Source organism: Cervus elaphus, chromosome 8 (genome assembly GCF_910594005.1).
Source record: "Cervus elaphus chromosome 8, mCerEla1.1, whole genome shotgun sequence".
Classification (NCBI taxonomy): Eukaryota; Metazoa; Chordata; class Mammalia; order Artiodactyla; family Cervidae; genus Cervus; species Cervus elaphus.
In genome coordinates, this window is record NC_057822.1 from 38,105,001 (window position 1) to 38,131,934 (window position 26,934).

The following is a 26,934-nucleotide window of genomic DNA, read 5'->3' on the forward strand; positions in this document are numbered from 1 at the left end:
AATCATGCCATTTAAATAAGGAGGGTTTTCAACAGTGCATGTTGAAGGGAACGTGATGTTTCACGGTGAAGGGAAGGGACCGAATGTCGCTCTTTGAAGGATTGCCAGGTTGGTAGCAGAGCAAATGGAAAGTCACTCTTTCTCAGGAGAGCAGGTGGGAACAGTTCCCAACGCGTGTTCGGTCTCCCAGGGTTTCAGATCCTGGCGGGAGGGGAGAGGGGGAAGTGACAAGTGCCAGGTCTGTAACCGGGGTCTCCTGACTCCTTCCCTGAGGCCTCTGGTCCTCGGAGGCCTGCTGATTACGACTGCTGGCGTTTTCGTGTCGGGGCCGATTAGCTGAGTGGGTTAACACAGATGATCAACACGGTGGTATTGCAGGCTGTCGTTACACCAGCTGGTTAGTCTTTGCCGAGAGAAAACTGCCTGCCTGCAGACCCCGGCCCCACACCCGACTGCAGCCACACACCTAGCCCGCCGACGAGCGGAGGGCTAGGGACGGCGGGCAGGGACGCCAACACAAAACGTGGCTAGCCAGGGGCACAGTGCTTGCGCTTCTGGGGACACCAGGTGAGAAAAATGGCCCTGACTGATGAGTGCTGGATGGAGAGCCTTGTTGTCCAGGTGAGAAAGAGCTCAGAGATTTAAGATTCCAGAAGCCAACCGTGAGCCACCCGTGCCCTCCAACCTACCCCCGCCCCGAGTATAAACAGCCCGCTGCTGGGTGACGATGCAGCCGCACCACCGGATGGTGCTCGGTCAGCGCTGAAGCCACTTCCCTGGAGTCCGGTTTCCCGGCCCCCTCGACTGCTTTGGCTTCTGACCGTCTGCGTTGTGTTGTTAATTTGGGGGGTTGTGTTATTGCTGCTGTTTCCCACTTATTAAATAGCAGTTGTATTACTGACTAGGTGAGGGCCTGTTTACAAAGACAGAATGTCAGGTTAGTGTGGCTCTTACTAAAGGTGAAATTGGACTCCCCCCAGCACCCCCCCAACCTCCTCCTCAGCCTGCCACCTCACACATAAATATGTTTTGAGTCACTGGGAGCAGGCAAGACAGTATTTGGATCAAAACTAACCCATCATGTGTTCAGAGAAACAAATGCCGGCCATACCTTTGGTTGGTTAGTGGGGTGTAATTATATATGTTACCTAGTGCTGTATAATAAATTACCCCAAGACTTAGTAACTTAAACGTAAATGCTGCCTCCCATGGTTTCTGTGGGTCAGGAATCCAGCAGTTTAGTTGGGCACTGTGGGTATGGAGTCTGTTAGGAGGCTGCAGTCCTGACGTTGGTGGGTCAGGACCGCATCATCCACCTCCCTCCAAGGCGGGTTACTGCCCCATCTGGCGAGTATGTGCTGGTTGCTGGCGGGAGTCCTCTGCTGCTCCTTCCATGGGCCTTTCCATGAGCTGCTCAGGTGTCCTCATGACATGATGGCTGGCTTGTGAGTGACCTCTGAGACCTTGCCTTGAAAGTCAGCATCATATTCTGCCATACTCGGTTCATTTGAAATGATCACTAAGTCAGGCCCACATTTACGGGACAAATTAAAGTCCATCTTCTAAAAGGAGGTATGTCAAAGAATATGTGAGTATATTTTAAAACCACCATACTTTGTAATAGTCTTTTTTTTTTTTTTTTTGTATATTGTGTTATCACCTTTTTTCTACCCACTTTATGGGCAAGAAAATTGAGATTTAGAAAAATTAGCCAGCATATCAAAGCTCCAGGGCTTCTGCTCAGTGTCTGAACCAAGACTGAAGTTGGGGTTTTCTGACTCCTTTCTTTCTGCTGTACCGCGAGTGTGTGTATAAGAAAAAAAAAAAAAAAAAAGGCAGCCTTTTGGGTACTCTCATCTCATACTTGCCATTTTTATAGCACAGAGATATAAGGAGGAAAAATATAGCCCGAGAGAAATAAGGAAGCAAACTCCCTTATCATACGTGATATGCTCACAGGGAATAGCCTTAGGCTGCAGAAAGGTGTTTGGGTACATTTCTGTCGTGTTTCTTTTATTGCCCTGGTCAAACTTCCCTTATGCCACCAACAGCCAGCATGAAAGGGGGTTCCAAGAGTCCTTCTGACTCTTCCTTTTTATTTGGTTCAATTCAATAATCGTGTGTGCCAGGCACTGTGCTGGGAACAGAAGGTGAGTGAGTCACACAGCTCCTTCCTTCACTGAGCTCACAGGCTCAGGAGGAGGCAGACAAGCAGTTTTTAAGTTCAGGAGGAGCTAGAGTCAGGAAACACATCTAAACTAGTGTGGAAGGTTATATTCCACAAAGATATCCATAACTGTATCTCCCATCCCACATGCCCTTCTTACACTGTGACTTTGACATTCTTCCTATTGAGAAGGGGTATCTGGTTTTTTTGTTGTTGTTGTTTTTCTGAATTTGGATGGGCCTGGAGAAGGCAATGGCAACCCACTCCAGTACTCTTGCCTGGAAAATCCCATGGACGGAGGAGCCTGATAGGCTGCAGTCCATGGGGTAGAGAAGAGTCAGACACGACTGAGCAACTTCACTTTACTTTTCACTTTCATGCATTGGAGAAGGAAATAGCAACCCACTCCAGTGTTCTTGCCTGGAGAATCCCAGGGACGGCGGAGCCTGGTGGGCTGCCGTCTGTGGGGTTGCACAGAGTCGGACATGACTGAAGCGACTTAGCAGCAGCAGCAGCAGCGTGACCATGGAAGTGATGCTATGTGACTTCAAGGCTAGGTCTTAAAAAGTGATACAGCTTCAAGCTGGTTCTCTTTGGGAACGCTCACGCTTGTAAACCAGCCGCCATGTTGTAAGGAAGCCCATATTAGCCCGTGCAGAGGCCCTGCAGAAAGAGGTCACATGTAGTCATTCCAGCTGACAGCCATCATCAGCCAACAGACATGTGAGTAAAGATACATCCAAATGACTCCCACCACCCCTAGCCTTCAAGTCTTTTCAGCAGAGGCTCCAATGAGGCTGCAGGTATCATGGAGGAAAGACAAGCCATCTCACTGTGTCCTGCCTGAAAGCCTGACCTATAGAATCTGAACATAATGACTGTTTTACACCACTAGGTTTTTGGGTAATTTGTTTACAAGCAGTAGTAACTGGAACACCCAGTAACTTGGCCATCAGAGAAGGCTTCCGAGTGGCTGTGATTCTAAATTAAAATGTGAGGCTCTATAGATGTGAGCAGGTGCCAGGCAATGGGAAGAGGACTTCCAGGCCATGGTAGCCTCGAACCCTTCTGTGACCTAACCCATGGAGAGAGGCAAGCAGGAAAAATTTGTTACTGACTTGGACCTTTACGAAGAGTAATTTTCATTACTGATTCTGACAGTTCATCTGCATGCTTCAGGATATTGATAAATTCTCTCAGAACATTCACGGGACAAGTATGATGGTATCGCATCAACCTCCTCAGAAATGACTCTGTGATGTGCCTCAAGCAACAAGGAGTGTGACATTTATAATCTTTTCATCCCACCTGCACATCTGAAACGTGAACCCAGCTCTCCATCAGACTCTAGCAGGGTGTTCTCTCTATTCATTTATTCATTCAGCAAATATTTATTAAGCACATACTATGTGCCCAGAGCCCTGAAGTTGAGAGGGCTCATTTTCTCAGAAAAGGACTAGCATTGCCTGATGGTTATGGTTAAACCCCTGTATTCTGCCTGAGTGCCAAGAACTAGTAGAGACTACCTATAGTTCTACTTCAATCTGGTGACACCCAGTAGGGTGTTACCCCTTGATGCTTCATGCCAGCCATTCTACCACATTTGTGGCTGGTCTTCAAAGAGCAGAGGGATAATAATAAGAAGGCTATGTCCAGTCAGGAGTTGGGGGCTAAGGAGGTTTCTAGCATGTTCAAAGTTCATTTGCTTGGCCATTATTAAAAAGTCTATTGTCCAGTCACTAAATCGTGTCCGACTCTTTGCAACCCCATGGACTGCAGTACACCAGGCTTGCTTGTCCTTCACTATCTCCAGGAGCTTGCTCTAACTCATGTCCATTGAGTCAGTGATGCCATCCAACCATCTCATCCTCTGTCAACCCCTTCTCCTGCCCTTAATCTTTCTCAGCAACAGGGTCTTTTCCAATGAACATTCAGGGTTGATTGCCTTTAGGATTGACTGGTTTGCTCTCCTAGCAGTGCCAGGGACTCTCAAGAGTCTTCTCCAACAGCACAATTCAGAAACATCAATTCTTCAGTGCACAGCCTTCTTTATGGTCCAACTCTCATATCCATACATGACTACAGGAAAAAAATAGTAGCTTTTTTGGACCTTTGTTGGCAAGTGATGTCTCTGCTTTTTAGTACACTGTCTAGGTTTGCTATAGCTTTCCTTCCAAGGAGCAAGCATCTTTTAGTTTCATGGTTGCAGTCACCATCCATGGAGATTTTGGAGCCCCAAAAAAGTCTACAAATGCTGAAAGGGAAGTAGAGAAAAGAGAACCCTCCTACACTGCTGATGGGACTGTAAATTGATGTAGCCACTTTGAAAAACAGTATGGAGGTTCCTCAAAAAACTAAAAATAGAGCTGCCATATAATCCAGCAGTCCCACACCTGGCCATATACCCAGACAAAACTATAATTCAAAAAGATACCTGCATGTCTGTGTTCATAGCAGCACTGTTCTATGTCACAGCAGCCAAGACATGGAAATAACCTAAATGTCCATTGACAGGTGAATGAATAGAGAAGATGTGTGTGTGTGTATAAATGATGCATATGCACAGTGGAATATTACTCAGCTATAAAAAATGATGAAATAATGCCATTTGCAGCAATATGGATGGACCTAGAGATTATCATACTAAGTGAAGTAAGTCAGAAAGAGAAAGACAAATACCATATGGTATCACTTTTATGGGGAATCTAAAATATGACATGAATGACCGTGTCTACAAAACAGAAACAGGCTCACAGACGTAGAGAACAGACGTGTGATTGCCAAGCCGGGTGGAGTAGGGGAGGGAAGGATTAGGAGTGTGGGATTAGCAGATGAAAACCATTATACAGAGAATGGATAAGCATGGTCCTACTGTATAGCTTAGGGAACTATATTCAGTGTCTTGTGATAAACCATAATGGAAATGAATATTAAAAAGTAGATATGTATAACTAAGTCACTTTACTGCACAGAAGAAATTAATACAAAATTGTAAATCAACTATAGTTCAATATTTAAAAAAAAAAAAAAAAAAGACAAAGTTCGTTTGTTTGATGCTCTAAAGATGGGCTTCCCTGATGGCTCAGCAGGTGAAGCATCTGCCCACAATGCCGGAGACACAGGAGACATGGGTTCAATCCCTGGGTTGCGAAGATCCCCTGGAGGAGAAAAATGGCAACCCATTCTGGCCTGGGAAATCCCATAAACAGAGGAACCTGGTGGGCTACAGTCAAAAGAGTGGCAAAGAGTCAGACACGACTGAGTACAACTACGTCATCTAGAGATGGACTGAGGAAGCAGAGCAGCCTCATTGGACGGCATTAGCGCGTGTGTCTCAGCTGAAACATTTGGCTGCATGTGCTGTGCTGAGTCACTTAGTTCTATCCGTCTCTTTGTGACCCCATGGACTGTAGCCCGCCAGCCTGGCTTCCCTGGTAGCTCGGCTGCATGTGCTAGTGGCCTGCAATTCCATCTGCATTTGTAACTTACTGCTCTTCCATAGTATCACCCCCAACTCTCTTGAGGAAAAATTAGCAGGCTGATGGGGGCAGCTGTTCATATTGTTCTTTGTTTTTAAATTTCTGGCTAAATTCTAATAAACAATCAACACACTCTCTGGGATTTTAAACAGGATTCAATATCATTTGTGACAGCAAGAAAGATCTTTATAGCATAACCAATTAAAAAGTATAGGGTGCAGCCTTGGTCATTCAAAAAGCTATTGAAGCATTAATAAGCCTGGACTTCTGTAGCTGGGGAGCAGGTTTCTGTCACTCAGAAATGTTCCCCCCCTGCCCAGAGAGCTAGTCACTCTAGCTAGACTCCTAAGTGATGTCTGTTATGTGCCAGACAGTTATGTGCCAGGTGCGGGGACAGGAAAGAAAAAGCACCGCGTCTGCCCTCTTGGCAGGTGGGGGGCTTCCCAGGGGGTGCTTGTGGTGAGAAACCTGCCTGCCAGTGTAGGAGACAGAAGAGACACAGGTTCGATCCCTGTGTCATGAAGATCCCCTGGAGGAGGGCATGGCACCCACTCCAGTATCCTTGCCTGGAGAATCCCATGGACAGAGGAGCCTGGCGGGCTGCAGTCCACAGGGTCACAAAGAGTTGGGCACAACTGAAGTGACTTAGCATGCACACACTGCCCTCTGGGAGCACCAGCTCTCCCAGTTCAATCCTGGTCCACCGGCCTAGCCAAGCCAGCCCACATTTCAAGGGAGGGAAGTGCGGTTTCAGAACAGTGTTTTGTTGACTCCAATTCCTGCAGAGGCCAGGAAAGCGGCACCCATGCCCAAAGCAGGCCAAGGGTGAGTCTGCAGGTCATGCTGAGAAGCCAGGGAGTGTCCCCTCTGAAGGGGACAGCTGTTCCTCTGAGCCCAGAGCTGTTATCCCTTCCCTTTTCTCCAAGAGGAGCTGGAAATCCGTATTTTTATGTGAAATTTTTCAATATTTAAACACTCTGCAGGCCAAACAAAACACAGCTACTGGTTCTGACCCCTGCTTTATAACAGAGAATGCCGGCTTTTGTTCCGTCAAACTTAATGAATGCTCAATTATGGGAAGGAATTTGGAGCTTAGTGTTAGATTGTGCTCCTCCAAAGGCTGCACACCCCATTTCGAAACCTTGAGATACTCACTGACAGACTCGCACAGGCTGACAGCTGGGCTCTGAAAGTGGACATGCAAAAGGAAGCAGGCAAACTATTCCAGGTCACTTTGCAAGGTCAGGGAAGTAATGCAAACATTAGGAAGGCCGCAGACAGAGGTCAGGTGGCAGCCAGGAAGCCCTTCATTTCCTCGAACTGTTGGTTAATAAATCATTTTCAAAAGTATCAGCAGATTCCCCCCTCCCTGGCACTGCTTTCTGAGGTGGAAAATTAAATAGAAATCAAAACTAAGATGGCTGTCAGGAAGTTTCAGGAGACCAGCAAACCAGTGTGAGGGCAACAGGGGATGAAGTTTCTGCCTGGAGCAAAGGTCTCCAAAGGAGTGATGATACCTGACCTTAGGCATCGCAGAAGGGCTGAACAGTGCAGTGGTTATACATGGAGCCTTGGAAGCCAGCTGCCCACATTCAGACGCTCACCCCAGACTCACTTAGGTGACCCTGGGCAAGTCACTTCACTTGGTGCCTCAAGGAGCACTTCAGGAACTTCACTGGTGGTTCAGTGGTTAAGACTCTGCACTCACATTGCAGAGGGGAATGGGTTCAATTCCCGGTCAGGAAACTAAGATCCTGCGTGCTTCAGCCAAAATATTTAAAAAAAATTTTTTTTAATTTTTTTAAAAATTAAAAAAATTTTTAAGTTTAAAAAAAAAAGCAGCAGCACTTCATTCCTGCAGCAGGGGTAGTAATTGTACCTGCCCTGAAATGTGCTTGTGAGGTTTAGAGAAGTTAATATGTACGACCCTTAGACCTCTGCTTAACAGAGAGGGCTTAAGAGAGAGGAGATGTGCCCGTGGTACCCTGCTGGTGCAGTGTTGCCTGGAGACATGGACCTTCGTAAACGGCCCTCTGCAGCTTTCTTCAGTGGCACCGCGACTCTGCCCCTGTGGACACTAGACTGCAGTTGTCACAACATAAGTAATGCTGGCTGCACCCTGCGTTCTGCCTCTCAGATTCTGCAGGGGGCTCTAGGCCACAGGTTCCTCCAATGTGGCAGCAGCTGCCCACGTGCATGCTAAGTCGCTTCAGTCATGTCTGACTCTTTTGCAACCCGACAGACTGCAGCCTGCCAGGCTTCTCTGTCCATGGGATTCTCCAGGCAGGAATACTGGAGTGGGTTGCCATTTCCTAGCCCAGGGGATATTCCCAGGGATCGAACCCACATCTCTGATGTCTCCTGCATTGGTAGGTGGGTTCTTTACTATTAGGTCCACCTGGGAAGCAGAGTCACCATATGGAGCAGCACCTTGGTAGGGAAAGCTTCCTCCTGCCTCCAGGATGGTCCCCTGGACCAGACATCCCAAGTGACCCCACAAGGAGGATTGCACCTGGATAGCCCTCCATCCCCCCCTTTCTCCCAGGCAACAAGATCTCCCTAAGGCTCTGCTGGAGCAAGTCAGGTATTACCCTCCCACCCTTGCCACCTTCATTAGTCTTGCTGAGAGACTTTCCAAGCTTAAACCAGAAGGTGGGTGTTGCTTTCCAGATAAAGGTGGGCACCTTCAGCTCCTGTCTCTGAAGAATGCATGCCCTTTTGGTGGGCTGTGCAGAGATTATCTTTTCAATGTTAACAAAAAGCATTGTGTTAAGTTTTATAGAACCGTAGAATACATATTTTGTACGCTAAAAAAAAAAGTCTGTGCTATTTCTGCAGCTATAGAAGGGAGGAGCTTACTAGACTGAAATGTTGGCAGAAACAAAGAGAACCCGTGTTCTTTCCCAATGCAATTATAGTTTTACTTGCTTGTAAAGCACACAGGTTTCCAGTACGTTCTTCCATGAGTATGGGAGAGGCCCTGCTGCGAGAGTAATTGGCTTTCTAGCTTCCTTTAACACTGAGGTGGAAGGGAGCTGGACTGAAGGGCCTTTACTCCTAGAATGAACTGGTGTTGAATTGTGTTGAAATCCTCTCCATCTCCCTGAACCCATGTGTTCTATTAAGTCTTAGTGAGGAATGGAAACACAGCTTACCTCTGAAAATATCTCCATCCTTATCACTTCTCATAGCTTATAAAATCCAAGTTTCCTTTTTATTTTTAATGGATTTTTAACTTAACCCTCATAGGGATTATTCTCAACCCTGTTAACCTGTGTGGTTAAAGCTATATGGCATCTTTAAATGACAAATTCATGCAGTACATCCAACTTTGGACCACTTTTTTCTCTGACTTTGGCCTTGCCCTGTCTCTGTTCCCAAGAGGAGAATCACAGGTGTATTTGGATAAAAACCACCTTAATCACCTCACTTCTTGAGTCCTGAGTTTCCTCATTTGTGAAGTGAAAAGGTTGAATTAAGAATTTTTTCAGCCCCTTCCAGCCCTGCGGCCCTGGTTCTATGATTTTAGGATCCTTGAGAAGCAATTAAACTGTGGAAGCCACTCTACCTGTACCTACTTTCTGAGGTTTCCCAGTCAGTCTGCATAAAACAGCCAAGCTCGGGGCACAGCCAGAAACCTGGGAGGAGAACCACCTCTCAGCTCCTTCAGTTCTAAGCAACAAACAGCAAGGTTTCCGTATGCCAAAGGTCAACTGGTATTTCAACTTTTTGTCATTAAATAGAAGTTCTAAGCATTTTCGCAAATACAATCTAAATGACAGCTTACAAAAATAAGCCAAATATACTGATTTTTGTATATCCCTTTTTTGTTGTTGTTCAGTCGCTAAGTCATGTCCAATCCTTTGCGACCCCATGGACTGCAATACGCCAGGACTGTCCTTCACCACCTCTGAAAGTTTGTTCAAACTCATGTACATTGATTTGGTGATGCCATCCAACCATCTCATCTTCTGTCACCCCCTTCTCCTTCAACCTTCAATCTTTCCCAGCATCAGGGTCTTTTCCAGTGAGTTGGCTCTTCGCATCAGGTGGCCAAAGTATTGGAGCTTCAGCTGCATTATCAGTTCTTCCAATGAATATGCAGGGTTGATTTCCTTTAGGATTGACTGGTGTGATGTCCTTGCTGTCCAAGGGACTCTCAAGAGTCTTCTCCAACACCACAATTAGAAAGCATCAGTTCTTCAACAGACAAATTGTCTTCCTAATACCTTATTTCCTACTGGCAATTAGAAATAATGCCCAGCATACAAAAGTTGGCCAATAAAACATATGAAAGATAATATGCAATTTAGTGGGTTTGCTCCTAATATGGGCAGCGTCGCTCAGGTTATCTGGTGATCAGTGGGTTGATGTTTGGCAGGGCTAATAGCAGAGAGCCCACTGCAGCTCAGACAATAAAAGGACAGGGCATTCATAAGGGAAGGCGTAGACCTGACAACAAGGCAGGATATTGTGAATGGATTCTTGGCTGGAGCAGAGGTCAAGGGTGCAGAGAAAGTCTCAGCAATAGTGGATAATAAAACTACTAGTTGGAGTTTCCCCTTTTTCTCTTTTCTCTGCCTACTGCCTGCTGGAGGCAGGAACTCATCATCTGATAAGTGGAAGAAAGGGACTAGAAAGAGCCAGGATTCTCAGCCTGAGGGCTTTGCTCCTGAGTGGTTAGGACACAGTCTCACTGAAGGCCAAGGGCTCATTCCACTGTCATGTCGCAGCAAGCAGAGAAAGAGGAACATTCAGGAAACCCACTACCCACAGTAATGACAGCAGCCTATCCTTTGAAAAGTGAAAGTGTTAGTTTCTCAGTCCTGTCTTGACTCTTTGTGACCCATCGACTGTAGCCCACCAGGCTCCTCTGTCCATGGGATTCTCCAAGCAAGACTACTGGAATGGATAGCCATTCCCTTCTCCAGGGGATCTTCCCCAACCCAGAGATCGAACCCAGGTCTCTTGCATTGCAGGCAGATTCTTTACTCTCTGAGCCACCAGGGAAGCCTATCCTTGCTCATACGTATTAGGGTATCTCAGGTGGCCCTAGTAGTAAAGAATCCACTTGCTAATGCAGGAGATGCAGGAGACGTGGGTTTGATCCCTGGGTGGGGAGGATCCTCTGGAAGAGGGAATGGCTACCCAGCTATCCACTCCAGGATTCTTGCCTGGAGAATTCCATAGAGAGAGGAGCCTGGCGGACTACAGTCCTTGGGGAGACCGAGAGTCAAACATGATGGAGCACCTTGAACCATCTCTTACCAAGTCACATTCTATCCCGGGCACTTAAAATCTTTGTAAAATAAGGAGGTTATACTAGTAATTAGATTAACAATAGTTACTTTTTATTATATGCTGGGCTGCCCTTGTGGCTCAGCTGGTAAAGAATCCGCCTGCAATGTGGGAGACCTGAGCTCGATCCCTGGGTTGGGAAGATCCCCTGAAGAAGGGAAAGGCTATCCACTCCAGTATTCTGGCCTGGAGAATTCCATGGACTTTTTGCCTATGGGGTAGCAAAGAGTCAAACATGACTGAGCGACTTTCAGTTTCACTTTCAAGAAATGTTAGTTACTTTTATTTTTGAGTACTTACTTTAGGCCAAATCCTGTTCAAAATCTACATGGATTAACCATGTAATCCTCACAACAGCCCTCTAAGACAGGAGTATTATTATTCATCTTTTGCCAGTGGAATGAACTTGCCCAAAGCCTCCTAGTTAAAGTAGAGGAGCGGGGGTTCAAACCCAGGCCATCCTGTTTTAGCACATACTCTTATTTTTCAAATTTTTTCAATTTTGTATGAAAATTTTCAGACTTATCAAAACAAAAATCAATAACTACCAGCCACTACCTCATTACCACTGAAGCTACAGGAGTCCCTTCACTAAGGGCACGCGCTCCAAGCCAGTACACTGTACCATCTGCTTCAAGCACTGAGGCTGTCTTATTTCTAAAGGCAGACTGGTAGCGGGATCCCCTAGGTGGCAAGGCCGAGCCCTGCCATTGCCAAAGCCCCACCAAGTCTTTCCACTGGGTGGAGGGAGGGAATTCTAAGCAAGGGGGATGAAAATGAGGTGCCAGAGGGCCAGCACCATGTGTGGCAAGAGTTCCCAGAGCCCAGGACATTTAGTGGAGACACTGGGATCGTAGTGGTCAGGCCCAGTCCCCTGCCCAGCTTCCCCCACACAGGCCAGACCCCCTAAAATGTTTGCATTCTGACCTCTGCCATGGTGGTCAAAATATTTCCATACTGTCCAACCCATTGACCTGTAGATGTCAAAAACAGCAAGTTTCTAGAACACAGAAATGGATTATCCACAGAATATATTAACTTACAGTTCCAAAGGGAATGCAGGGCTAAAAACATATGGATTCTTTGTGCTATGAATTTGCTTTTTGCATTTCAAAAGTTTGGAGTTAACACATTCTACATTCAAAACTGGCTGACCCGTGTCATGTGTGTTTTTGTATTTTACGGCTAGTCTGATTCCAAAAAGGACTTTTGTGGTTGAGCTCCTCTCTCTCCTCTTTCGTGCGTGTGTGTTTATAACTGTGACTAATTTTAATTCCCATCCCTTTCCATTGGTTTGAATCATTGGCATATACACTTATCAAAGATGATTCTTTGCTGCTGGGGATCCTGCATGCCTGGAGTCCTGCGAATAGCCCTCCTACCGAATGTGGTTAGGAAACCCAACTCGTCTAGAATTGCCTTTAGCCTCAAGGTTCTCTTCCCTTCAGCTACTGGAAAGATAGAGAGCAAAAATCTCTGATGCAGCTGACATTTTAGGTGTGTATATAATTTACCAAATTGTTGGCCACTCAGCTCTTAGTCAGTGGTCACGAAAGGAATTAGCAACCCTCCCCTGCTCCCCCAAAACCCCAAGAAGGAAGGGTGTTACTTGGCTTTGGCACAGGCCTGCTGGCACAGTGTCAGACAGCAGCACCATGGTGCATTTCGGCCACAGAAGGCTTTGGGGTGGCAGAAAGGGCCAAAATAGTTGTGGCGTAAGTTGGCCAAGATATTAAGCAGTTCTGAGTTTAATTTAACACAGAGATAACAGCTCTTTTTTGTTGTTGTTTTGTTTTGTTTTGCAACTGGCCGCTGCTTTCTCTGTTTCCATGGGACCAAAGATTTCAGCCAGGAGTTAGTTCATAAGGGCATTAAAGCCCTTTCAAAGTGAGGCATGTAATGGTCTTTACACAGGCTTTCACATTTGGCTGGCCAAGATGGAGTAAGGATAAAAAGGCACATGGGGATCCAGGAGAAGCTGAAAATGGATCTTGAGGCTTGAATTCCTCCTATGAGTTTGCTTAAGCCACATTGCCTGAGCTTAGAATAGAGAGGCAGGCAGTCTGTCTCCTTGGGATAAGGAAGGATTTGGAACTCAGCGACTGTGAGGTCTTGGCCTCTCCTGTGTTTTCTGGTTTGTTTTGTTAGCAGGGGCAAGTTATTCTAGTTTCTTGCTTCTGGGGTTTTCTTCCGCACACTTACAAGCTGAGTCTCCACCCCATGGATGGCACTGGCGTGGATGGAATGGGATAATGAGAGGGGTGGAGAGAGAAGTTGATTCAGCTGCTTAGGATGAGGGAGGCAAAGAAACTTCAGACCTCGGAGCTGGCTTCTGAGTCCATCAACGGTGGAGAGGAAAGCGGCACCCCCAAGGACAGAAGTGCCCCCAGTCTGGAGAAAAGCTGGTCTCTCAGACAGTACTATGGCTAGTTCGTTAGGAAAACCAGCTTAATGACTGGATGGTGATTTTATTACCCATGAAATGGTTAAGATGTAGTAGTTTATAGTATTTAGAAGAGTAATCCATGAAGTGTATTCACAAGTAATCAGATACACCTAAAAATATTAAAATGGTAAATTTTATGCTATGTATATTTACCACAGTTAAAAAAAAAAAAGGTTACTTTTAAATGATCATGAGCTTCTCAGGAAACTACTGGCACACTTTGATTTATGGACTGTATTTTACAACTTTTCAGGTATTTGTTAACTGTTAGAACTGTGATGCAGTGGGTTAAAAATGCAAATAACAAGACACATGTGCTAGTGAGTTAGTGCCCTGAAAGAGATACATTTAGGAAGAAAGATCCACCCTTCACGTGTGGGATCTGGAGGGGCTGGCCCAGTGGGGTGTCCTCAGTCCCCAGGCTGGGAGCAGAAAGGGTAGTAGTATGAGTCTTTACAAGACACGTTCCCCAAATAAAATGTCACCTGAGTTGCTTAGCTCTTAGACCTGCTCACAGAAACTTTTAAAGCAATCCATAAGTAAGTGAAAGCGTCTTAGTGGCTCAGACCATAAAGAGTTTGCCTGCAATTCAGGAGACCTGGGTTCAGTCCCTGAGTCAGGAAGATCCCCTGGAGAAGGAAATGGCAACCCACTCCAGTATTCTTGCCTGGAAAATCCCTCGGATGGAGGAGCCTGGTGGGCTGTATAGTCCATGGGGTTGCAGAGTTGGACATGACTGAGCCACTAACTCTACTACTGTAAGTGAAAGGGTCAACCTTGAATGCAAGTCTCTATCTTCTATGCAAGAGGAAGCGCCCAGTAAGCATCTGCTGAATTAATCAGTTATTAGAAGAGCAAGACGAGGAGGAGAATGAACTTGAGAGGAGTTGTGTGTTACTACAGGCTGTTGTTGCATAGTGAGCCTTTGTGAACTGAAGACGGCTAATGTTTATCTTTTTTTCTTTTACCTTTGGGACTATTTGGTTCTGAGTTCAAACACCTGTCTTTGCAGTAAAGCTTTAAATAAGCATGGCCTGTTGTGTGGCTGCAGCTTGCCCTCTGCATGTAGCCCAGTAGTTGAGAGTACAGAGGCTGGCAACAAGACAGCCTGGGTTTGCATCTTGTGATCTTGAGCAAGTCACTTAAACAGTTATCATTAAAATGAGAATGATTAAAGTACCTCCCTCACAAGATGGCGAAGTTAAGCAATTCACAAATACATAAAGTGCTTAGAAGAATGCCTGGTGTATAGTGAAAGCCCCACGGATGCTGCTGTGGAAAGTCCCTCACCGTAAGGTTCAGCAGATTTATCACACTGATGAGCCTTTAGGCTGCGCCCTTTTAGTCTGACTAGCAATTCTAGCTGTCTGTGAATAGCAAGAACACCTTAACTGACAATAGAAATTCTGAAATGGCTCAAAGGGGATTCCCTCCCTGGACAATTTGGCATTTATTTCAAATCCTACTTCTGCCTCTCCCACCAATCTCTCGTAGTTTAGATGGCTTCAATTTTTTCATCTCTGACATGGATTATAATTTACCTTACGTGACTGGTAAGGAAACTAGTAAAGTATACATTGACATTTTATCGAGGTCCCTTAGCAAATTATTAAATGTAATAAAATGTTTTCAAATGGCACTGCACTGATACTGGCATTAAAAAAATTACACTGAAAATAGTAGTCAACTTGTTAATAACCATACTCTTTAAAGGCAGTATTATAAAGCTAAGTAACAATACCCCAATAGAAGAACCAAAAAAAAAAAGACAATATGTAGCCATTCTGATATAGAATGGAAATGCAAAATCAGAATTTGGTAGAGTGATTCTGCTAGTGACACTGCATTTAATGATGGCCTTTGCTACTATCAGGTTGTATAGCATATTTTTAGTAGTAAATTACTTTATATGTAAGTGTGCACACATATATATGCAAATATATATTATACACAGCCATATATTTAAGGAAATGGTCTCTTCTCCATAATTTGAAGATTCCTGGTAACTCCATTTTAATTTAATAACATATGTTCGCACTTGATCTTAACTACCTGCTTCCTCGGATGCCCTATAATTTATACTGTTGACATTGCCTTGTGACAGGAATTATGAGCACTAAAGCCAGTTTGGGATCCTTAAAAAATGAATGAAAAATAAAGAGGAAAAAGCAATCACCCATGGATGGGACGGGTTGAGGGTGGCAGGAGAAGAGGAGGAAGGCAGCTTGTCCCAGTAATGGCCTTGGAAGTCGGAAAGGAGAGGCAGCTGGCCACCTCAGGACGTGTTATTTTTCCTGTGGCTTCTTGCTCCGCTCCACCCCCACCTCTTCCAGTCTGAGCTTTGAGTAGAGTTGAATTTTCACCGCAGAACTTGGCTGGGTCTCCTCAGGGACTTTCTCTTTCCCATCTTTCCATAAATTATAGGTTTGCACATGAGAGCAGAACAGATGATTCCCATTATCTTTTGGGTTGGGTTAAGTTTTTTTTTTTTTTTAAACCTCCTGCCCACTCTTAAATGTGTATCCTAGTTCAGGGAGGTGGAGTTTTATTAACAGTGGCCCATCCACCAGTGACTTGCCCCCCTCTTCCTTAATAGGATGGTTTTAGCCTGATTTCCTTGACCAGTGTGACTGTGATCATTTTCCTTGGCCTTTAAATACTCTCAGGAAGTCACTGCTCCAGGAGAACAGGGCCTGTTGGAGCTGTTCACCCATATCCTGAGCACCTGGAACAGTGCCCAGCGTTCTGCAGGCTCCCCATGAATGGATATGAGGATTTTGTTCCTTATTTTGGTGGTGGAGTGATATTTCTAAGGCACTGTTTACTTTCATAAATGACCTATTCAGATCATTGTAAAGGAATCAGACAGATCCACAGGCGTTAATTTATACCAGGGTATAGAGGCCACTTATAGGTAGGGTGTAGGGTTCACTGAAAGCTAGAGCCACTGCTAGTAGTTAAGGTTAATTGAGCTCCAGTCCCGGGCATTCTTTGATTATATACCCAGACCAGATGCAAACTCAGTAAAGAAAGGGGAAGGGAATTCACTGCTTTGCATCTGAGCTTGGTGGTGGTGGTGGTTTAGTTGCCGAGTTGTGTCCAGTTCTTGCGACCCCATGGACTGTAGCCTGCCAGACTCCTCTGTCCATGCAATTTCCCAGGCAAGAATACTGGAGTGGGTTGCCATTTCCTTCTCCAGGGATCTTCCCCACCCAGGATCGAGCCCGTGTCTCCTGCATTGCAGGCAGATTCTCTACTGACTGAGCTACCAGGGAAGCCCTGCATCTGGGCTTATTCAGCTCTTTTTGGTTTCTTAAAGAACTCAAGCTCAGCTTCTAAACGAAGTGCTAGGGAAAAGGTACAAAGGAAAATTAAAAGATGTGACCTAATTCCACTTCCAAAATTTGGAACATTCTGTTACTTATAGACATAAAAGTAGAGTGAAGGAATTCTTCCAAAAAATATCCTTGATGGTAGGGAAGGAAGAGGCGAAGAAATGAAAGATTACATTTTTTAGAAAGAATAGTTAATGTTTGATGCTGAATACACTAGAAAAGTTTGGGGACCTGCCTGGAAGAGCACGGATATTGAGGATGACAACCTGGTCTCATCAGAAGAGAAGCCTTGCAAGGAAGGGGGCTGGAGAGAAAAGGGAGGCAAGTTACAAATGGAGGATCATGACAGCAAAAAGGAAAAGCTGAGATGTTCAACTTGAGACACTAGAGGAAGAAACAGCCAAAGTTGAGTGGGGAAGAGGGGGAGAAAAAGATGCTACCAAGAAGCATCTTGTAGCAATGGCAGAAACTGATCTACAGTAAACAAACTGGGGAAGATATTTTTAAAATCCAGCTCCTTTGAATGAGACCTCCACCAAGTAGACCCATTAGAAGGTCTAGAGATTAACTATAAATTTTCAATTTGACCTTATCTTGTAGTTTAATAAACTAAATATGTACTTGTCCACTATCTCTTGCCCTAACCTTGACCAAGATCTACTAAATTAATACCCTCTCTTTCTACTTGACTGCCCTGGCAGTGCTGCTGTTCTCACTGTGCTAAATATAGTCCCAGGGACAAAAGGGATGAGACACATGAAAGGCAACAGCTTAGGATATGTTAATATATGACTTTCTTGTTCAAGACCAACTAATCCATCTTAGGAGCCCCCTAGAACTCCTGCTTTTTGATGTTAGCTCATTTATTTGATGACTTGGTAATGAGTAAGTCCTTCTGAACTGTATTTCATAATATAAATTAAATCATAACATGTGACGGTTAAATCCCCCCACTCTGAGGGTTCAATCCTACATTAATTCTATTGTTTACTCTAAATAGAGACGACATTAATTTCATACTTAGAAGCCTAGTATATTTAGATGGTCTTGTTTACCTAAGTAGTGACTTGCAGTTAAGATTCTGAAAGCCTTTCTCTATGGTGTAATCTTTTTGTGTCAAATGCATCGTGTACTCTGCCTTAGAGGCAAAAATATATCATTCAGACTTGCTCTTGACCTAGAAAATGGGCCATGGAAGGAAACAAACTAAATGAACAATGAGTTGCCTTAGATGCATGTCTACCAAGTTATTCACTTTAATACAAATTAGCAAAGGAATTGTCATTCTTATTCTCTAGCTATATGTTTTCTACAGAAACATATTACTGTATCACTATAGGCCTAATATAGTCTCTAACAGATGCCTAGACCTTGTGGTGTTCCTCTGAGTGTAGGATAAGAAGAATAACTGTTAACATTTTGAGCTCTTAATACCTGTCACTTACCATTCTAAGAACTATACCTGTAGATACTTGTTTGACCCTCACAATGAAGTGGGTATTATTGTTATCCCCATTTCATAGATGAAGACCTAAGCAGAGAAGGGAAATGGCTTGCTGAAGGTCACTAGCTGGTACATGGGAAAGTCTCCAAATTTGAACTGAGTTAGCCATTGCTCTTAATTACTATGTAAGGATACCTCTGATTCTATGGAACGTCTACCAAAATGATATTAGTTGGTATAAGATATGCTTTTAGGCAGTACATGGTCATGGCATTAAATGACATTTCCTTGAGGTTGTATCAAGCAAAGTTTCATTCCATTGCTGGTGGGACTTGAACCCCTAATACCTGCATATCTCCCTTTCAGAGTTACTGGAAGCTCAGGACCTTTCAACAGTTAGGTTATCTTGATTTTATGGCAAGGGATCCTGGACTACCATTTATGGTATTCATAGAAGACTGTCATTTTTAAATGTATTTACTTAAGCAAACAAGTGAGTCAACTGAAATTAATTAACACATGTGGAGACAGGAATCAAGACCATCCCCAAGAAAAAGAAATGCAAAAAAGCAAAATGGCTCTCCGAGGAGGCCTTACAAATAGCTGTGAAAAGAAGAGAAGCAAAAAGCAAAGGAGAAAAGAAAAGATATACCCACTTGAATGCAGAGTTCCAAAGAATAGCAAGGAGAGATAAGAAAGCCTTCCTCAGCGATCAATGCAAAGAAACAGAGGAAAACAATAGAATGGGAAAGACTAGAGATCTCTTCAAGAAAATTAGAGATACCACGGGAATATTTCATACAAAGATGGGCTCAATAAAGGACAGAAATGGTATGGACCTAACAGAAGAAGAAGATATTAAGAAGAGGTGGCAAGAATACACAAAAGAACTGTACAAATCACCCTTTCCAGTGCCCTTTTAAGGCTGATGCAGTGCCATAAGAGGCTAACACAGGAGGGTAAAGAAAGTCTCCATAAAGCCCAGAGAAGAGATTTTTAGAACTCTTCTCTGGATCCTGTCTGGAGTCACAACTGAACTGGAAGATTTTAAGTCTTAGCACTTACTAGTATGTGTGTAGTTAATACCAAAGTCATTAAATTTAAACTTGACCTTCAATAAATAAATAAATAAACTTACTGCGATAATTAAAAAAAAAAAAAAAAAAAAAGAACTGTACAAAAAAGATCTTCATGACCCAGATAATCACAATGGTGTGATCACTCACCTAGAGCCAGACATGCTGTAATGTGAAGTCAAGTGGGCTTTAGGAAACATCACTACAAACAAAGCTAGTGGAGGTGATGGAATTCCAGTTGAGCTATTTCAGATCCTAAAAGATGATGCTATGAAAGTGCTGCACTCAATATGTCAGTAAATTTGGAAAACTCAGCAGTGGTCACAGGACTGGAAAAGGTCAGTTTTCATTCTAATCCCAAAGAAAGGCAATGCCAAAGAATGCTCAAACTACCACACAATTGCACCCGTCTCACATGCTAGTAAAGTAATGCTCAAAATTCTCCAAGCCAGGCTTCAGCAATACGTGAACTGTGAACTTCCAGACGTTCACGCTGGTTTTAGAAAAGGCAGAGGAATCAGAGATCAAATTGCCAACATCTGCTGGATCATCGAAAAAGCAAGAGAGTTCCAGAAAAACATCTATTTCTGCTTTATTGACTATGCCAAAGCCTTTGACTGTGTGGATCACAATAAATTGTGGAAAATTCTGAAGGAGATGGGAATACCAGACCACCTGACCTGCCTCTTGAGAAACCTGTATGCAGGTCAGGAAGCAACAGTTAGAACTGGACATGGAACAACAGACTGGTTCCAAATAGGAAAAGGAGTACGTCAAGGCTGTATATTGTCACCCTGCTTCTTTAACTTATATGCAGAGTACATCATGAGAAACGCTGGGCCGGATGAAGCACAAGCTGGAATCAAGATTGCCCGGAGAAATATCAATAACCTCAGATATACAGATGACACCACCCTTATGGCAGAAAGTGAAGAAGAACTAAAGAGCCTCTTGATGAAAGTGAAAATGGAGAGTGAAAAGTTTGCTTAAAGCTCAACATTCAGAAAACTCAGATCGTGCCATCCGGTCCCATCACTTCATGACAAATAGATGGGGAAACAGTGGAAACACTGTCAGACTTTAGTTTTTGGGGCTCCAATATCACTGTGAATGGTGATTGCGGCCATGAAATTAAAAGATGCTTACTTCTTGGAAGGAAAGTTATGACCAACCTAGACAGCATATTAAAAAGCAGAGACATTACTTTGCCAACAAAGGTCTGTCTAGTCAGGGCTATGGTTTTTCCAGTGGTCATGTATGGATGTGAGAGTTGGACTATTAAAGAAAGCTTAGCACCATAGAATTGATGCTTTTGAACTGTGATGTTGGAGAAGACTCTTGAGAGTCCCTTGGACTGCAAGGAGATCCAACCAGTCCATCCTCAAGGAGATCAGTCCTGGGTGTTCATTGGAAGGACTGATGTTGAAGCTGAAACTCCAATACTTTGGCCACCTGATGCGAAGAACTGACTCATTGTAAAAGACCCTGATGCTGGGAAAGATTGAGGGCAAGAGGAGAAGGGGACGACAGAGGATGACATGGTAGGATCCATCACCGACTTGATGGACATGGGTTTGGGTGGACTCCAGGAGTTGGTGATGGACAGGGAGGCCTGTTGTGCTGCGGTTCATGGGGTCACAAAGAGTCGGACACGACTGAGCGACTGAACTGAACTGAACTGAACACAAGTGGAAATGCTGCTTTGAAATCGTCTGTGAAGGTGTTTTCACATGATTGAAGTTTTGGAACTTTCCCAGTTCTTCTATTTTGAAATTCACTTTAAAGCAATAGTTTTGGCAAGTAGTGAAATCCTTATTCTCTTATCACACAAAAATCTCAGTTTTCTTCTGTGGGTTGAAGACTTATCTGGGATAGAGTTCTCACCAGGTCATGCAGAAGGGTGAAAAATATAATATGGTGAATTTGTCCTCTCTTGTGAAATGTGGTGATAGTAGCTGCTCTTAATGTCCTTCCTAGGCAAAATTAAAACAGGGCACTTTTTAAAAAGTTGTTGTTTAGTCTCTCAGTCGTGTCCAACTCTTTGGCAACCCCATGGACTGTAGCCTGCCAGGCTCCCCCGTCCATGGGATTTCCCAGGCAAGAATACTGGAGTGGGTTGCCATTTCCTTCTCCAGGGTATCTTCCCAACCCAGGGTTTGAACTTGCGTCTCCTGCATTACAGGTGAATTCTTTACTGCTGAGCCACCGGGGAAGCCCCTTTAAAAATTGTACTGATCCAGAAAACATGAAATCTGGGTGCTCTTGCTCAGTCACTCTCATAGTATGATTCCTTTCAGTTGCCCAAGTAGCCTTGAGTACTTCTGAGAGGGTGATGTGGAATCATGCCAATTCTTTCTAAAGTGCATTCAAAAAAAAATAATAATAAAGTGCATTCAAGCATTTTCTTCAGGGAAATTATTAAATAGCTCCTGCTTGTGGAATTCTGTTATATCTTTTCTCTAGGTTTATAGTTTTCCTGCCAGGATTGCAGTGCTACTTATTAATAAGATCGTTTTTGAGAGATGAGATATCTGAAATAACTGTTGTAAGCAACCAATCTATTAGAATACTTATACTTCCTAACATGTTTATTTCATTTTCACTTCCAAACTGGAAAGTTCAGAACATGGTTGAGAAATACTTAAGTAGTGAGTGTCTTGTTTTGTTTTTCTTTAATGTTGGTGCTGCTGTTTCTGGGACTCAGGAGAAAGAGAAGCTAAAAACTTGGACAGATTTAAGAAAATTTTAAAAGGTTGTTTTTTTTTTTTTTTTTCCTGTTTCTTCGTTCTTCATTGTTTAATCAACACTTAGTTTACTTTAGTACTTTACATGGGATTTCAAAGTTGGTCTAGAAAGAGGAGTTACATTTGTAGATACAGAAAGATTTGCAAAAGGGAAAGGAGGAGGCCCAAAATGCCCAAAGTCAAGGAGACTAGAGTTGCAAGGGTTGACTATAGGGCCAAAATACAAACAAGAAGCAAAATTGAAGGACTCCAGCAAGATTTAAAGTGGTTTTTCAGGTTATGTACGAGTTAGCCAGGAAAGATCTGGCAAGTTCAAGACTAGCATTGGTCAGCAAACCCAAAGCAACAGGATCACTGCCATTGTCATCGTGCTGAGAATATAAACTAGGCTCAGACCAAGACATTCCCAAGCACCTGGATCACTCTGTAGACTAGTGGATATTACTGGATTACATGGAGCTTTTCTTTTTCACTAACTCTAAGATGTCTGAGTAGTCTTCTCCTTAACTTGGCTTTTCTTTGTGCCTTAAAGGATCTTTTTAGAGAAACATGTAGGTTCTCATCCTCATCTACCCTTTGGCCTCAATTTTAGCCATAGATGGCCATGGCTTGTTTCCAGTCAACTCTAAGCCCCATGTCCATATGGAGTCTTTTATGATCTCGTACACAGGGAGGTGGAACAGCCCTACCACACTGAAGTCTTCTTTGTTCCCTTGTGAGTAGCCGTGACTTAGAATACCTGTAGGAGACAGGGCCAGACTGAAATATGTGGATATTCAGGCAGGCTCAACATTTGAATATTCGTTGGAAGGACTGATGCTGAAGCTGAAGCTCCAATACTTTGGTCACCTGATGTGAAAGAACTGACTCATTGGAAAAGACCCTGATGCTGGGAAAGATTGAAGGCAGGAGGAGAAGGGAACAGCAGAGGATGAGATTGGATGGCATCACCAACTCGATAAACATGAGTTTTAGCAAGCTCTGGGAGTTGGTGGTGGACAGGGAAGCCTGGCATACTGCAGTCTATGGGGTTACAAAGAGCTGGACACGACTGAGTGACTGAACTGGACTCAACCATTTGGAATCTTACTCATTGATACTTTTAAAGATATTTTCAGTAGGTACTTAAATAATATTTAATATGTTTAATAGATAAGGGAAGAGAAACTGATTTTCTCCTAATAAAAATATATGCATACCTCTTTATGTTGAAATGGGAATTTATTACATGCTCTGACTGTAATATTACCATTTTAGCTTGTTGAATGGGATTTCTAGTAAGTGTTTCTGTAACTCTGAACTGGACAGTGTTAATCAGTCAGACTCTCTTAAGAGTATAAGCAGCCTACATGGATATAGTTACAGAGTCTTATTCAAACATATAATAGTTTTTTTTTTCTTTTTATGACTTTCATGTCAGCAAAATGTTTCTAGCTTTTCTTTATACCAGATCTTGTCATCTGAGACTAGAGATGGTTTTAAGTATTCCTTTTCAATCTGGAGTTTTAAACTTCTTTGTCTTGCCTAATTACTGGCTAGAACATCTAGTACAATGTTGAATAGATATGGTCTTTTCTTGAGAAAAGAGGGGAAAACATTTAGTTTTTCACTATTCAGAATGAACTGACTCTTTCATAGTTAGGTACCTTCCTCAATCTGATACAAGCTTCTTTTCCTACTTGTTGAGTATTTTTATCATGGAGAGACACTCGGTTTTGTCAAGTGATTTTTCTGCTTCTATTGAGATCATTATGTGGTTTTTGTCATTTATTCTGTTAATGTGGTGATTTAATGTAATCAAACCCTTATACTGTTTGATTTTCAGATGTTAAACCAACCTTGCATTCCTGGGATAAATCCCAATTGATCATAACATATAATTCTTTTTATATGTTGCTGGTGTTTTATTGAGGATATTTTCATCTTTTTTCTACTTTTCTGTAGTTCTTACTTTCTAGATTTTTTTGTTTGCAATTTTTATGGAATCAGTTGAGTTTAGCCTTTACTTAGTAAAACTAATATCTGGACTTCCCTGGCAGTCCAGTGGTTAACACTCCATGCTTCCAATGCAGGGAACACAGGTCCCTGATCAGAAAACTTAAGATCCATCTGCCTCACGGCATGGCCAAAAGTAATAAATATAAAACTAAACTCTTGTACCCATGTTAATTGGTTGCTACTTCAGATGCTTCATTCCAAAGTTGTTTCCCTGACTTATAGTGGCTCTGTATACCTCATACATGCTTACTACCAAAAATGTTCAGTATTCTATATAAAGAAGTTATTTTAGAACTTCATTGCTATCTTCTTCTTCTCGTGGGACTGGTTCACATTTGCTAGTAATTTAAGGAGTAGGTATGGAAGCCCAACCTCACTGGCACCTTAATTCCAATTTATTTGGTGAGAATGTAGTACAGTTTACCAGTTCATGCCCTAGGACTGGCTGGGTCACACCTTCATCTAGGCTCCAATGGCAGGGGTTTATAAGAACCTCATCATCGGATTCTGGCGTTAGAATTCATTGTTCCTAATAGTCAAAATAGCTATAAGGCCACAGAAGAGAGCTCTCTGAGATTCTTTCCATTTTGTGCTGTGCTAGCCTTGTTTTGGAAAGCATAGTCACAAAACAATACTCACATCTTATCTTCCATTTTCAGTTGTTTTCTTTGGGAGAAAGGAGACAGATTTCTATTTGAACACATGGCACCAAAGCCTTGCCAATTGGTGGTAAAGTCAAATGGGTGGAGCCTCCCAAGTTTTGTGCATGTGTTTCCACGTGATTGAGCTTGTTGAGCAGGTATAGCAGGTTACTGAGACAGAGACTTGGATCTGCCTTTTAATCTGAACTAACTGCATCAGTGGAAAATGATTTTGGGTATTTGAGTAGAACTGTTGGATTAGCCAACTCTTCTTGTGATAGCTCAGGCCTTTTATAACTGTTTTCAGAGAGAGAGAGAGAGAAAAGACAACAAGAGAACAACTCTGACCATGGTCTATGGCCAGGCTTCTGTCACTAAGCAATAAAGAAAAAGCTCAAGTCGCCCTTGCCTAAGTGGGAATTTGCGGTTTCTAAAGCTGCCCATTCCCCAAACGACTAAAATATGTTATTGGTGCTTGGCACTGTTTCCTATGTTTTGCTCTCCTTAAATTTCTCTTTAAAAGACTTGGAGTTTAAAGGCAGAACCACTGAAAAATGCAATTTAATCATAGAACTGTGAAAGGCCAGCCCACAGTTAACCCCAGGATGCCCTGGTTTGTTTTGCTAAGCCAGAATTTTGAACCAGGCTTATTCAGAGGGGGCGCTGGAAAGCCAGGAGGGAAGGAAAAGGAGGAGGCAAAGGAAAGAAAATGAGTAGCCAGGCTGGCCCTGGAATGGCTCTGCTGTGCACCAGGGGCTTTACTCCACCTCTAGGCCAAGTGACTCCGCGACTTACACTGGAATGAGTAGAAGAAAGGGAAGGAAAGGGAAGGAGAACCCAGAGCTGGGGGAAGAATGGCGGAACTGTCTCCCACACTGTGGGCTGTCAGGGGACAGAACACAAAACTTCCAGGGGCTCTTGGCCCCGATTCACTGTTTTGAAAGCTGTGGGTTTCTTCTGGATTATAAAAGTGTACTCATTGCAGAAAATTTGGGAAGTTACTGAAGAGAAAAGAACCACCCAAGCAGCATGGCAGAGAGGTTCAGATCCCAGCCCTTGAAAACCTGAGTCTGGGTCCCACCACTCAGTTGTATAGAACCAGGGGTGGTAAGATCCCTAGGATGATGATGTGGGAATTAAAGGAGCTCACAGACCCCGCCAGGGCTGGCTACTGCAGCTGTGAACCCCCCACAAAGGTTAACATTGAGGTACATGTCTAGCAAGCTCTGTTCTATGCATGCGTAGGGGTAAAGCGTGGCCATTCTTCACAGCATATAAAATTCTGTCTTGCTTTTAACTCACAAAGACCCAGTGCTTCTGAAGATTGTTAACTCCTATGTTAAAATCCCCATGGCTATAGCTAGTTTAACCTCCTCTTTATTGGACATTTTGGGGTTTCCAATTTTGTATTATTACAAATAACACTATAATATACATCCTTGTGCCAAAATCATTTTGTTTCTGACTATTTAAGATAAATTCAAATGAGGAACTACTAGAGTAGAGGGTCTGAACTTTTGAAAAGCTCTAGATGCAATTTACTGTATCTATGCACACACCAGGGCTTCCCTGGTGCCTCAGACAGTAAAGAATCCGCCTGCAATGCAGGAGACCTGGGTTCAATCCCTGGGTTGGGAAGATCCCCTGGAGGAACGCATGACAACCTACTCCAGTATTCTTGCCTGGAGAATCCTCGTGGACAGAGGAGCCTGGCGACCTACAGTCCATGGGGTTGCAGAGTTGGACACGACTAAGCCCAGCACAGCACATACCCACGCCAACAGTGTAAGCAGATTCTCTCTCTGTAACACTGGAGCATTAGCCATTGTCATCTAAAAACTGCAAATACTTGGTAATGTTAGAAGCAGGAAAAAAATTCTCCTGGTTTGACCTTGCATATCTACTTTTCATTTGTGAGGCTAAACATTTTATATATTTCTTGCTAATACTATTTTTTTTCATGAGTTGTTTGACCGTATCTTTTGACCATTTGGGGATAAGCTGTGTTTTCAGTCTATGTGAGTTCCTTCTGTATTAGGCTATCAATAGTTTATGGGTGGTATTTTCAGTAGTTTGGTTGTTTGCCCTTAAATTTTATATAAGATTTTTTTTGCTCAGTAGTTTAACTCTTATGTGTCCAGATCTGTCTGTTTTTCCCCTTGTGTGATTTTTTTCCATTGCTTTAAAGGCTGAAAAGCCTTTCACCATGCTCAGGTCAGATAATCATCATTGGCATGTTGCATGTTCTTGTCTTTTTAAAGGTAGCTTTATATATTTAATAATGTAATAAATGTTGGGATTTGTTC

General features: G+C 43.4%; 1 protein-coding gene and 1 non-coding gene across 2 annotated transcripts in view; both read left to right on the forward strand.

The window, feature by feature from the left end:
* Positions 1–26,934, forward strand: part of PLEKHM3 (pleckstrin homology domain containing M3) — a 203,804-nt gene that overhangs the window by 119,194 nt on the left and 57,676 nt on the right. The window lies entirely within an intron of this gene.
* LOC122699013 lies at positions 19,081–19,203 on the forward strand. Its single transcript, XR_006342505.1, has one exon. It is a non-coding gene; the product is annotated as a small nucleolar RNA SNORA26 (small nucleolar RNA).